Source organism: Macrobrachium rosenbergii, chromosome 13 (assembly GCF_040412425.1).
Source record: "Macrobrachium rosenbergii isolate ZJJX-2024 chromosome 13, ASM4041242v1, whole genome shotgun sequence".
Classification (NCBI taxonomy): domain Eukaryota; kingdom Metazoa; phylum Arthropoda; class Malacostraca; order Decapoda; family Palaemonidae; genus Macrobrachium; species Macrobrachium rosenbergii.
The window spans coordinates 34,619,383-34,631,412 of NC_089753.1; the positions used below are offsets into that span (position 1 = coordinate 34,619,383).

Below are 12,030 nucleotides of genomic sequence, written 5' to 3' on the forward strand. Positions count from 1 at the left end.
CCTTTGCTAGAAGAGAAAGTTGAGAGTTATTGTGAGCTAGCGTAAGGTTAATGAGCTAAATAGAAAATGAAGGAAGTGGAGCAATGAATGTTCATAGAAATGGTGAAGTAATGAAACAGGTTGACTGGTTATAAGTATTTGGTGACGCAAGAAGAACCAGCGGGATGTTTGGGATGTCAAGGTGGGAATGATTGAAAATCAAGTGTGGATATGAATGTAAATGAGAAGAAATAAAAGCTGTTGAGATGAATTTTTTCTCAATATTTATGGTGAAAGGAGTATATATATACACACAGAGACATATATTTATACATATGTGTATATGTATGTATATATATATATATATATATATATATATATATATATATATATATATATATATATATATATATATATATATATATATATATATATATATATATAAACAGCCACAGAGAAGTAACACACCCTTGTCTCAGAATCACTTTTATTCCGTACTACTCATTGTCTACATATTCATACAGATGCTTTTTTTTTTTATCAGAAAAACTATGTATTGTTTTATATATATATATGTGTGTGTGTGTGTGTGTATACTTAATATATACATATATATAACCCAAATTCAAAAGGGTAAACGGAGCTTAATCATTTCAACCCTTTAATAACTGATGCAATCAGCCACTCTAGCATAAATGACTGAATGATTTTGAGGCCGGAACCCCGATAATCGATACAAATAACGAGAAGTTTAATGATGAAGTTTGATGAAATTATCGAGTATTGAGAGTCACAGGTGAACTATCAATAGACCGGGTGGGGGGGGATCGAAATTTCACGGTTATTCATGTTTTAATAGGAAAAAACAATTTTTTTTATCGGTCGGGTGCTTCGGTACACTGCTAATAATGACAGAAATTTATGCCTGTCATAGAAACTAGACTAATAATGACAGAAATTTATGCCTGTCATAGAAACTAGACTATTAATGACAGAAATTTATGCCTGTCATAGAAACTAGAGTAATAATGACAGACATTTATGCTTGTCATAGAAACTAGACTAATAATGACAGAAATTTATGCCTGTCATAGAAACTAGGCTAATAATGACAGAAATTTATGCCTGTCATAGAAACTAGACTAATAATGACAGAAATTTATGCCTGTCATAGAACTAGACCAGTAATGACAGAAATTTATGCCTGTCATAGAAACTAGACTAATAATGGCAGAAATTTATGCCTGTCATAGAAACTAGACTAATAATGACAGAAATTTATGCCTGTCATAGAAACTAGACCAGTAATGACAGAAATTTATGCCTGTCATAGAAACTAGACTAATAATGACAGAAATTTATGCCTGTCATAGAAACTAGACTAATAATGACAGAAATTTATGCCTGTCATAGAAACTAGACTAATAATGGCAGAAATTTATGCCTGTCATAGAAACTAGGCTAATAATGACAGAAATTTATGCCTGTCATAGAAACTAGACTAATAATGACAGAAATTTATGCCTGTCATAGAACTAGACCAGTAATGACAGAAATTTATGCCTGTCATAGAAACTAGACTAATAATGGCAGAAATTTATGCCTGTCATAGAAACTAGACTAATAATGACAGAAATTTATGCCTGTCATAGAAACTAGACCAGTAATGACAGAAATTTATGCCTGTCATAGAAACTAGACTAATAATGACAGAAATTTATGCCTGTCATAGAAACTAGACTAATAATGACAGAAATTTATGCCTGTCATAGAAACGAGACTAATAATGACAGAAATTTATGCCTGTCATAGAAACTAGACTAATAATGACAGAAATTTATGCCTGTCATAGAAACTAGACTAATAATGACAGAAATTTATGCCTGTCATAGAAACTAGACTAATAATGACAGAAATTTATGCCTGTCATAGAAACTAGACTAATAATGACAGAAATTTATGCCTGTCATAGAAACTAGACTAATAATGACAGAAATTTATGCCTGTCATAGAAACTAGACTAATAATGACAGAAATTTATGCCTGTCATAGAAACTAGACTAATAATGACAGAAATTTATGCCTGTCATAGAAACTAGACCAGTAATGACAGAAATTTATGCCTGTCATAGAAACTAGACTAATAATGACAGAAATTTATGCCTGTCATGGAAACTAGACAGAGTGGTTTCAGGGGTGTGGGGTTAAAAAGTTAATTAAAAGTTAAAGAAGAATGAATAAAAATGTTTCTAAACTAAAGATAAGGTACCGTATTGTTGAAAAACACGAATGACAGAAATTTTAAGTCTGCAATTTTGTGGGACAGAAAGCCCAAATTTCCCCACTCCGTGACCGATATATTCATTCACATTTCACGAGGAATGATTGAAATAAATTCCTTTTTCACAGGTGACATGAGTGGAATCTATAACCAATCCCAATAGAAGTTTATACTTGCCATAGACCCTGTACAGAAGGATTTTAGGAGGACGGGTAACAAGTTAGTTCAGGTGAATTGAGGAATAATAAGAATATCTCAGAGCTGAAGATTAGGGACTGCGTTATTTAAAAAACACAAATAACAGACGTTTTCTTTTGATAGTTTGCTGAAACTGAAAAGCCCAAGTGCAATGTTCTGTTCCCAATGTCTTGTTTTGAAACTGAAATTAATCAATCAGAAAATGAACACGCAAGTTCCATTTTCCCAATAAGAAACCTACAAGAGTCGTCTAGATACAAGAGACAGCTATAGCGTGCTATAACACTTTTTTATTTTTTTACTTTTCAGTCAAAACAGTCTATGAATTAGGAGAACAAGGTCAGAATTAATATATTCAACACATAAAAGTACATTCCTTTAGACAAATAATCTACAATTATGCAAGTCCAATGAAACTATCATCTAATCACCGTAATCATCCCCACTGCAACTTTCACTCGGTGTCAGACGAGCGAACTGGGACATTTCCTGAAGTTTTTGTAACAAGAAATATAACAACACTATCTGCTTCTTCGTGATTTGCCCGCTAGTCTCCTGGTTCCTCAACTTTCAACATTTCAATTGCATTTACCCACAGCTTAATTGAATATACCCACAGCTGAACACACTTCCCGCAGCGTGCAACATAAATCTTGTTATGAATCACTGCGGCAGAGTGCTCCTTCCTAACTTCCTCCGTCAAGAAAGCGGCAAGTTTCTCGGAACTGCTTATTTTGACGACCTCGTTCAAGTCTCCTCTTTTCTGTCCTTCACAATCTTAAGTTGATGGCTGCATGTAGTGATCAAGTAGCAGATGGACATTAGGGTCTTTTCCACCACAAACCTTGACCATCACATTCCTATACTCTGTTTTTTCCATGTCCACCCGCCTGTGGTGCTCGCGCATGGTAACACTGCGTCCCGGGCTTTCAGTAGTTACGCTATGTGTAAGTTTTAGGTAAATAAAAGGATAACTGGGTGTACATTTGCAACTGAAAAGCGTTTTAATAATTTACTGTATGCGAATTACACCGTTAATATTCGAAATAGGATATTGTTATTATTGTTGAATGTAAGCTAGACGCAGTGGCGGGAAAATTGCTTCTCTCGCCGTTCACTACGGCAAGATGTCAACTTTATTGGACCACACCATACAGTAAATTATTAAAACACTTTTCAGTTGCAGATGTACACCCAGATATCCTTTTATTTACCTAAAAGTTACACATGGCGTAACTATTTAAAGCCCGGGACGCAGTGTTACCATGCGCGAGCACCACAGGCCGGTGGACAGATGGAAAAAACAGAGTTAAAATTATAGTGTCGTGTGAAGAGCTGTTGTGATGTGGTAAAACTTCATGCAACACAAGTCCCCCATCAGCTAAGAGAGTCTCATGTAATACAGTCAAATTATAATATGTTGTATGCAATAGAACAGGTAAGGTCAGTAGCCTAATGCAGGTTGTGTGGGCTGATGATACAGTGTAATTAGGCCTAGCCTGGCGATAAATGTAAGTAGGCCCGGCCTGGCGATACAATGTAAGTAGGCCCAGCCTGGTGATACAATGTAAGTAGGCCCAGCCTGGTGATACAATGTAAGTAGGCTTAGCCTGTAGGCTATGAGGAAGCTCTCTCATCTGATGGAAGCACAATGTTATTAGAAATTACAATATTAAGCTGGCCTAGGCCTAAGGAAAGTTCATGAAACCCCTCCCCTCATCCCTTACACAGTGACAAGTTTTATTATCTTTCATTCCATTTCTAATAACGAGCAGTAACGACAAACAGGAAAAAAAATAATGTAATAATACCTGCAAAATACTCCACAGTCCACACTTCTCAAATCTTCCATCGCCTGCGTTGGTTTCAGTTCGGTAGTTCTTGTTCTGTCCCACCAAACTATCAGTTGAAAAGTCCTTTCATTTTTTTATCTTGAATTAACTTGTTACCCCGCCCCCCTGAAACACCTCTGTCTAGTTTTTGTGGCAGGCATAAATTTCTGTCATTATCAGTGCTGTGTATCCAAGCACCTGACCGATAAATTTTTTTTTTTCCATTCCTATCAAAACGGTCGAGCCAGTAGTTTACAAGCATTTATATTTATTCCTCTTTCCACTTCAATAAATTTAGCTAGTTCCTCGTCTACAATGCCTCACCTGCCATCATTCCTCTCTCTAGCCTTTAACTACGGCATCTCTCTCTCTCTCTCTCTCTCTCTCTCTCTCTCTCTCTCTCTCTCTCTCTCTCTCTCTCTCTCTCTCTCTATGTTGCCTTGCAGTACCTTTGTACGTATCCCCATGTCTGTTAGACTGTCAGTCTCTCTCTCTCTCTCTCTCTCTCTCTCTCTCTCTCTCTCTCTCTCTCTCTCTCTCTCTCTCTCAAACAAACACAATCAAGTTCGTTACTGCAGTTATTGCAAAAGCAGCTCTCTCCATCTTGAGTACCCCACAATGGTACTAACTCCGGATATCAGCTTTTAATTAAAAAGAAAAAGAAAAAATGAAGGGTGCTGTTGACGGAGATAGGAAAGAGAAGTTGAATCTAAAGAGATATAAGAAACGAGAGAAATTATTGGCTTTTTAGCTATACCTCCAAAAAAAGATTTCAGGATTCCTTCGTCATCTGATCAGGAAGAAGTTTAAATCCTCTTTTTTAAGTTTTCTGTAAAAGAAAACTATTGAGATGGCTATTTGTCTGTCCGTCCGCCCTCAGATCTTAAAATCTACCGAGGTTAGAGGGCTGCAAATTGGTATGTTGGTAATCCACCCTCCACTCATCAACCATACCAAATTTCAGCCTCCTAGCCTCAGCAGTTTTTATTCTATTTAAAGGTTAAAATTAGCCATGATCGTGCGTCTGGCAACCCTATAGGACGGGCCACCACCGGGCCGTGTGGATGAAAGTTTCATGGGCCGCGACTCATACAGCATTATACGCTGTACAGAAAACTCGATTGCGCCGAAGACACTTCGGCTCATTTTGTACTAGTCCAATACCGACACGAATATGTTAATCCCACGAACCAAAAGAGCGCTCATCTGTCACCTGGTTTAGATCCGGCGCATGAGAAAATACATATACAATTTAAATATCTTTCATCGTCAATCTTATAGGACGTCATTTGAAAGGACACCTGCCTCACCTGTAAACGTGTTTCAATTACGTCTTTGACCATAGCAAGAGAATTCGGAGTGACGCAACGAGTTAATCACTTTTTCCCCTGGGAGGAAATATAATTCTCTGTTACTTTGCGCATTCGTGTAAACCAAACCACACCTGCATTTGTTACTGATTTTTTTAGCGTTATGAGATTAGTCAGAAATATAATGTCGTATTTAGCTAGAGGTTATTTAAACAGCTCATGGTTGCGTCAATGTATCTTGAAAATATTATATATATAAATATATATATATATATATATATATATATATATATATATATATATATATATATATATATATTTATATATATACATATATATATATATATATATATATATATATATATATATATATATATATATATATATATATAACTTCGTTCACTAAAGTTAAGATGACAGGAGACATGCTCGTTCCCTCGACCACACACGCACACGTAGGCGATTACCATTACAAGACTGAGTGTTTCTTAATGGTTTTAAAAGCTATGATCGCAGTTCATGAATGTATAATGAGTTTTTTTTTTATTAACCTTTTCTAAATTTTGGGACGAACGCAGATGGTCCGGACGAAAGAATTATTATCTTTTCTTCACATTTCTGGCGATCGGTTTAAGTGATGAAAAAGCACCTAATAATTTATTTTATTTTATTTTATTTTTTTTTTTTTTGACAAGAAAATGGAAAACATCTCATTCGTGGTTGAGTTTTAATGAAAAGAAAAGTGAAGAATAAATTATTTTAATGAGATGAAAAGTGAAGGATAAATCATTTTCACGAGAAGAGAAGTGAAGAATAGATAATTTCAATAAGAACAAAAGCGAAAAACGAAAGAAATGCATTGACACAGCATGAGAGAGAATTTTGAAAGATTGTCAATTAGTCAATATGTGAAATGAAACGAGGCCATGAAACAGTAAATTCAATTGAGACAGAGACAGGAAAAAGTTTCAGTAAACTTGCATAGTTGAGAGAGAGAGAGAAAATAAAAGTTTCAGTAAACTTGCATAGTTGAGAGAGAGAGAGAAAATAAAAGTTTCAGTAAACTTGCATAGTTGAGAGAGAGAGAGAAAATAAAAGTTTCAGTAAACTTGCATAGTTGAGAGAGAAAATAAAAGTTTCAGTAAACTTGCATAGTTGAGAGAGAAAATAAAAGTTTCAGTAAACTTGCATAGTTGAGAGAGAAAATAAAAGTTTCAGTAAACTTGCATAGTTGAGAGAGAAAATAAAAGTTTCAGTAAACTTGCATAGTTGAGAGAGAAAATAAAAGTTTCAGTAAACTTGCATAGTTGAGAGAGAAAATAAAAGTTTCAGTAAACTTGCATAGTTGAGAGAAAATAAAAGTTTCAGTAAACTTGCATAGTTGAGAGAGAAAATAAAAGTTTCAGTAAACTTGCATAGTTGAGAGAGAAAATAAAAGTTTCCGTAAACTTGCATAGTTGAGTGAGAGAGAAAGAGAAAATAAAGGTTTCAGTAAACTTGCACAGTTGAGAGAGAGAGAGAAAATAAATGTTTCAGTAAACTTGCATAGTTAAGAGAGAGAGAGAAAATAAAAGTTTCAGTAAACTTGCATAGTTGAGAGAGAGAGAGAAAATAAAAGTTTCAGTAAACTTGCATAGTTGAGAGAGAGAGAGAGAGAAAATAAAAGTTTCAGTAAGCTTGCATAATTGAGAGAGAGAGAGAGAAAATAAAAGTTTCAGTAAACTTGCATAGTTGAGAGAGAGAGAAAATAAAAGTTTCAGTAAACCTGCATAGTTGAGAGAGAGAGAGAGAAAATAAAAGTTTCAGTAAACTTGCATAGTTGAGAGAGAGAGAGAGAGAGAAAATAAAAGTTTCAGTAAACTTGCATAGTTGAGAGAGAGAATTTAAAAAGTTCCAGTAAACTTGCATAGTTGAGAGAGAGAGAGAGAGAGAGAAAATAAAAGCAAATTCAGTTGAGACAGAGACAGAAAAAAGTTTTAATAACTTGCATAATAGAGAGAGAGAGAGAGAAAAAAAATAAAAGCAAATTCAATTGCGACAGAGACAGAAAAAAGTTTCAGTAAACTTGCATAATTGAGGGAGAGAGAGAGAGAGAGAAAAAAAATTCAGTTGCGACAGAGACGGAAAAAGGTTTCATTAACTTGCATAATTGAGAGAGAGAGAGAGAGAGAGACAGAAAATTCAGTTGCGACAGAGAAGGAAAAAGTTTCATTAACTTGCATAATTGAGAGAGAGAGAGAGAGAGAAAATTAAAGCAAATTCAGTTGCGACAGAGACAGAAAAAGGTTTCATTAACTTGCATAATTGAGAGAGAGAGAGAGAGAGAGAAAATTAAAGCAAATTCAGTTGAGACACAGAGACAGAAAAAAAGTTTCAGTAAACTTGCATAATTGAGAGAAAGAATGAGAGAGAGATAATAACAGCAAATTCAGTTACGACAGAGATAGAAAAAAGTTTCATTAGCTTGCATAACTGAGAGAGAGAGAGAGGGAGAGAGAGAGAGAGAATACCGAAGGGGTGGGGATTAAGAGGAGGAGGTTGGGAAGGTAATAACTGAGAGAGAGAGAGAGAGAGAGAGAGAGAGAGAGAGAGAGAGAGAGAGAGAGAGAAGAATACCGAAGGGATGGAGATTAAGAGGAGGCGGGGGGGGGGTGTGGGGCGAAGGTAATCAGTCCAACGCCACAGGTGTCAGAAAATCAACCTTCGCTCCCCCCAGTACTAGCGAGAGGCAGTCAGAAGGACTGAGGAGCTGTCCTGCTCTCTCTCTCTCTCTCCCTCTCTCTCTCTCTCTCTACCCCTCATTTCCTTCGTTCCTTCTTAAGCAGGTAAGATATTCACTCTATTTCCATAGTGCCGTATTTCTCGGTGGGGAAAGACTCGCGTCAGTTTTCAGTTTGCAAACACCGTATCAGAAGTCCTGCCAATTTTTTTTTTTTTTCTTATTTAATTTTTGTTTTTGACAAGAAGTGAGAACGACGCAATGCACCAAAATTATATTTGATTTTTATTTTTAACAAGCAGTGAGTACGACGCAATGCACCAAAATTATATTTCATTTTTATTTTTGACAAGAAGTGAGAACGACCCAGTGCACCAAAATTATATTTAATTTTTATTTTTGGCAAGAAGTGAGGACGACGAAATGCACCAAAATTATATTTCATTTTTATTTTTGACAAGAAGTGAGAACGACCCAGTGCACCAAAATTATATTTAATTTTTATTTTTGACAAGAAGTGAGAACGACGCAATGCACCAAAATTATATTTAATTTTTATTTTTGACAAGAAGTGAGAACGACGAAATGCACCAAAATTATATTTAATTTGTATTTTTGACAAGAACTGAGTACGACGCAATGCACCAAAATCATATTTATTTTTCATTTTTGACAAGAAGTGAGTACGACGTAATGCACCAAAATTATATTTAATTTTTATTTTTGACAAGAACTGAGTACGCCGCAATGCACCAAAATCATATTTAATTTTTATTTTTGACAAGAAGTGAGAACGACGCAATGCACCAAAATTATATTTAATTTTTATTTTTGACAAGAAGTGAGGACGACGAAATGCACCAAAATTATATTTAATTTGTATTTTTGACAAGAACTGAGTACGACGCAATGCACCAAAATTATATTTAATTTTTATTTTTGACATGAAGTGAGAACGACGCAATGCGCCAAAATTATATTTAATTTTTATTTTTGACAAGAAGTGAGAACGACGCAATGTACCAAAATTATATTTAATTTTTATTTTTGACATGAAGTGAGAACGACGCAATGCGCCAAAATTATATTTAATTTTTACTTTTGACAAGCAGTGAGTACGACGCAATGCACCAAAATTATATTTCATTTTTATTTTTGACAAGAAGTGAGAAAGACGCAATGCACCAAAATTATATTTAATTTTTATTTTTGACAAGAAGTGAGAACGACGCAATGCACCAAAATTATATTTAATTTTTATTTTTGACAAGAAGTGAGAACGACGCAATGCACCAAAATTATATTTAATTTTTATTTTTGACAAGAAGTGAGAACGACGCAATGCACCAAAATTATATTTCATTTTTATTTTTGACGAGAAGTGAGTACGACGCAATGCACCAAAATTATATTTCATTTTTATTTTTGGCAAGAAGTGAGAACGACGCAATGCACCAAAATTATAGTTTGATTCTGTGTCCTAAGCACTTGGCAGACACATTTTATCCTGAGGTTCGATGAGCCATGATCTCAACATAAAATACTATTGTGTACTATAAAATAACGAGTGTAACAAGTCAAAAGTGTATAGCAAATGCAAAAGAATCAAGGTGCATTTTACCAAGCATTTATTTACCGTTGCAAGAAAAGAAACCTGTCAACATCGTGAATCCTGCTCTGTTCCAGGAAGCGTGGTATTTAAAATTACTTTGGAATTTCTTCTGAAGAATAAAGGGTGGCAAAAACTTCGGGTCTGTGGAAACAAGTTTTATCATAGATTTTTTTTCTTTATAATGAAATCCTCAAACCACTTTCCATGTGAATGTTGAAAGAATTACAGCAGATTTAAACGTTCGTTGATTTATAACTGCAGACATTTTTGCTGAATACTGATATGCTGATTGTTCCGTTTAGAAGTGTAACCGTGGATACAAGCATACTTCTAATCGTTATTGAAAAAAAGACAAGGTAATCGGTTTTGGCAAGGGTGCCTGAACTTGTTAAGACTACCACCACCTCGTTATCATGCTGGTATTCCTCATAGTGAACAAATCATACATATATATATATGTGTGTGTGTGTGTGTATATATATATATATATATATATATATATATATATATATATATATATATATATATATATAGAGCCTCGGTGGCCAAGTCGGTTAGAGCAGCAGCTTCGGACTTCATAATGGTCTGTGGCACGGGTTCAAATCTGCAGCCGACCGGTCAGAGAGGCGGACACTTTGCCCCGGGATTATGTATGTAATCAACGAATAGGTTTGCTTAAAAGCAAATAGGTGTTAGAGACTAATACACACACAAACAAAGCCACTCCAACATCTCCTAAAAACATAAGACACCTCACACATCTCGACTGTTGCCCTTACCTCGCAACAACTTCTCGCTGCTGGGAGAAAGGGCGCTGGTGACTGGTACAATACATGTACATACACTACCAGGGTCTAAGCAATGACAGGCAGGGCAGCTGATTGAGACTACGGTCTACCCCAAAGCCAAATCAAAGTCCTTCAAAAGATGGCATCGTGCTTACCCCATACAAATGGGAAAAAAGCACGTTAAAAGAAGAAAAAATATATATATATATATTTATATATATGTTGATATATATATATATATATATATTATGTGTGTATATATATATTTGTATATATATTAAACGGTACACAATTTCTCCCAACAAAGGGAGCCAGAAGCAAAAAAAAAAAAAAAAAAAAAAACAGTGGCCTGTCGCCTTCCTCCTAACACTTTTGAGTAATATGCTCTTTTCCTCAACCTTTCGTCGTCTGTTCTCTCCTCATGAATGGGCCATCTCAAAATTCCTAGTTGGGAGGGTGGGTTCCGTTCTCAGCTAGCACTCTGCTGGCCGCGAGTTCGAATCTCCGACCGGCCAATGAAGAATAAGAGGAATTTATTTCTGATGATAGAAATTCATTTCTCGCTATAATGTGGTTCGGATTCCACAGTAAGCAGTAGGTCCAGTTGTTAGGTAAAATAAAACTAATCCTTCGGGCCAGCCCTAGGAGAGCTGTTAATCAGCTCATTGGTCTGGTTAAACTAAGGTATACTTGTAACTTTGGGCCATCTCAAAATACATTTTTTTCATCTATACTTAACTTTCAAACCCTTCTGCATATCTCTATTTCAGTTCCTCTTAAGCCATACATATTGATTCAACAGCTCATCTCTGCTTAATATACATTTTGTCTTTCATTGGCATTTATCATCTACACTGGCAGAACAGTCCCTCTGTACGTTCCGACCTTGCCTTCCATGGGCACTCTAGATGCCCTTCCAGTGTTTTGCTGACATCCTGCCAGCTCCTTGCGTCACCTACTGCGAGACTCATCTTTTTCAAAATGTTTACTCCCAAATACCTATTTAAATACTTCTGTGAATCTGCTGCTCCCGTTCTTCCAGCATCCATATTAACCTTTATTCCTTCATCTTTCTAGGTCCCATTTACAATCATGACTTTACTCCTGATGACAATTTCTCAAATTTTACCTCTTACAAACATTTTGAAAGTCTTTCACTGATCTCCGCTGCTTCTCTTCAACATCCCTAATCCGCACTGTATCACCTGCAAACATTAGTAATGCCAAAAACCATTTATGACCCGTATTTCCATCCCACATCATTACACCTACAGTATTTCTGCACTCTCTGACTTTTTGCATTGCTCCATC

At 35.5% G+C, this 12,030-nt stretch overlaps 1 protein-coding gene across 3 annotated transcripts in view; it reads left to right on the top strand.

Annotated features, from left to right (window-relative positions):
- Positions 1-12,030, top strand: part of LOC136845152 (uncharacterized) — a 169,693-nt gene that overhangs the window by 138,120 nt on the left and 19,543 nt on the right. For 2 of the 3 annotated variants that reach the window (XM_067115099.1, XM_067115101.1), the window contains exon 1: positions 8,285-8,425. The exons of the other annotated variant lie outside the window; for it this stretch is intronic. The gene's annotated coding sequence lies outside the window, so the exon portion shown is untranslated. Of the gene's footprint in view, positions 1-8,284; positions 8,426-12,030 lie in introns of those variants that run through there. 3 annotated transcript variants of the gene reach the window in all.